General features: G+C 43.1%; 1 pseudogene; it reads left to right on the forward strand.

The window, feature by feature from the left end:
- The first annotated feature begins 588 nt into the window (after positions 1–588).
- LOC131814996 (large ribosomal subunit protein uL30-like) lies at positions 589–1,815 on the forward strand (annotated as a pseudogene).
- Positions 1,816–2,839: the final 1,024 nt, after the last annotated feature.

Consider the following 2,839-nt stretch of genomic DNA (forward strand, 5'->3'; position numbering starts at 1 on the left):
GCTAAGAAGGGTGTGAAGAAAAAGGAACCAGCCCTCTTCGTGAGTCCAGCGGCAATGTTAGTTCATGGTTGCTGCCTTTGTGTCAACGAAGTGCGCATCAACTGTGGTTTGTCAGGATTCTCCCCCCATTCTAACAGCACCACCATAGCCCCAGGCTCCTGGTCTGCTTTCCTTCGTATCCCCGCCCCTGTCGGGAGGTGAAATTGCATCCTGTACGAATTAATTTGTTTGTTGTCCATCTCCCTCATTCTAGGCAAACTCCCAGAGAAAGGGAAGTTTGTCTTCAATATTCTGTCTTGAATTGTACCCATCATATACAAAGTACTCAAATATTTATCACTCAGGGTGCCTGAGCGGCTCAGTTGTTAAGTGTCTGCCTTCGGCTTAGGTCATGATCTCAAGGTCCTGGGATCGAGCCCCAGACAGGTTGGGGCTCCCTGCTCTACGGGAAGCCTGCTTCTCCCTCCCCTACTCCCACTGCTTCCCTTCCCTCTCTCGCTGTCTCTCTCTCTCTCTCTGTCAAATAAATAAATAATAAATTCTGTAAAAAAATAAATAAATAGGACTTCCTCTTTTCTGGCCAGAACCATGGAGGGTGCAGAAGAGAAGAAAATGAAGGTTTCTGCTGTGCCAGAAACCCTTAAAAAGAAGAGAAGGAATTTCACAGCGTTGAAGATCAAGTGTCGGAGGAAGAAGTTTGCTTAAAAGATGCTTCAAAAGGCAAGGAGGAAGCTTATCTATGAAAAAGCTAAGCACTACCACTAGGAATATAAGCAGGTGTACAGAACTGAGATTCGAATGGCGAGGATGCCAAGAAAACCTTTGGTTTTCCACAGAACTGAGATTCGAATGGCAACTTCTACAGTACCTGCGGAACCCAAACTGGAGTTTGTCATCAGGATCAGCGGTATCAAGGTGCAAGCCCAAAGGTTCAAGTTGCAGCTTCTTTGCCTTCACCAGATCTTCAATGGCACCTTTGTTAAGTTCAACAAGGCTTCAGTTAACACGCTAAGGATTATGGAACCATATACAGCATGGGGGTACCCAAACCTGAAGTCGGGGAATGAATTGATCTACAAGAGGGGTTATGGCAAAATCCACAAGAAGCAAATTGATCTGACAGATGACACACTGATTGCCCGATCTCTTGGTAAATAACACGTCGTCTGCGTGGAGGATCTGGTTCATGAGATTGAAAGACCCCTCTCCCCTTGCTAAAGGCTTGTTTTAGCAACCTATTGCCTCCATAGCCGGATGGCAACACATACCAGGATGTCTATTGTCTGTGATCACCCGGTCTGTCAAAGAAAAGACAAATGAGGAATAGAGTGTACCTGGGACTTTCCAGAGTGCTGAGCCAAGGCCCACCAGAACAAACCGTTGTGTCCTTGCCTTAAACCCAGTGCCTGACAATGCTTGATTTAAATTTATCAATCAGATTCCTGTAACCATGCATCTGCTTCTGTAAGCTTGCTTCCCGCCACCCCAACCCTGCCCTATATAATCTGTTCCCCAACCTAGCCCAGCACGCTCAGTCCACAAAGGCTGATGGGTCCGCAGGCGCCTGTGTAACCAATAAACCTCTTGCAGTTTGCATCCAGTGGAGGCGTGCTGTTCGATTCTTGGGTGCGGCTCCAGGGTCTTTCAAGATCTATACTGCTGGAAAACGTTTCAAAGAAGCAACTTTCTAGGGCCTTTCAGATTATCTTCTCCACGAGGCAGGGAATGAAGAAAAAGACCACCCATTTTGTAGAAGGTGGAGATGCTGGCAATGAGGAAGACCAGATCAATAGGCTTATTGGAAGGATGAACTAAGGTATCTACCTTGATTGTTTTTGTAATCTGGTCAGTTAATGAATGACTAATCTCAAATGGAATAAATAAATAAATAAATAAATAAATAATAGTTCTCATTCAATGAATCAATTAATATTTTGTTTCTGCCTTTCGTCAGAAATGACCTCTGAATTAAAATAAGCAGGAGTGGGGCGCCTGGGTGGCTCAGTTGGTTGAGCAACTGCCTTCAGCTCAGGTCGTGATCCCAGAGGACTAGGATCAGGTCCTGCATCAGGCTCCCAGCTCCGTGGGGAGTCTGCTTCTCCCTCTGCCCCTCTCCTCTCTCATGTTCTCTCTCACTGTCTCTCTCTCAAATAAATAAATAAAATCTTTTAAAAAGTAAAACAAAATAAGCAGGAAAATTGGTTAAGAAGGAATTCAAGTGCAAAGGAGTGTAAGTTTGTATCAAGGTCTTTGAAGTAGTGATAATAGAGATAATTTCTGAGGACTAGGCAGGTGTGCCTCAGGGCCCACCTTGGAGCGCTGGGCTAAGCACTTAACCTACCTTATCTAATATAATCTTCAAAGCAACTATTATTATTCCCATTTTATAGATAAATTAGAAGCTAAGCTAAGCAAAGGTGACTTGTCCAGTCTGGCTCTGCACCTCAAGGCTCAAACCCAGGTCTCTCTGGCTTCGCAGCCTGTGTCTTTAAGCACTCTGTGATTTTGCCTCATGGAATTAAAATAACATTTCCATACTATATTTAAATTCCTTGGGGCCCAATCAAATTATCTACTAGGATCCTAAGATTATTGAACTGCTCTTTGTAATTATTAAGGAATTAGAAAAATAGGCTAGATGTTAGAAGGCTGATGATAGGTAAACGTACTTAAGATTTTTTTATTATTTTTGTATTATTATTACAATTGTTAAGAAGAGTGAAGTGTAAAATGAGGGACCACAAATTATATAGTTCAGTTGTACTATCTACATAACATTCTTGGTATTTGAAATACTTTAAAACTAGCCATTTCTGTTTGTACACTATCTACAACCTCC

Source organism: Mustela lutreola, chromosome 14, assembly GCF_030435805.1.
Source record: "Mustela lutreola isolate mMusLut2 chromosome 14, mMusLut2.pri, whole genome shotgun sequence".
Taxonomy (NCBI): domain Eukaryota; kingdom Metazoa; phylum Chordata; class Mammalia; order Carnivora; family Mustelidae; genus Mustela; species Mustela lutreola.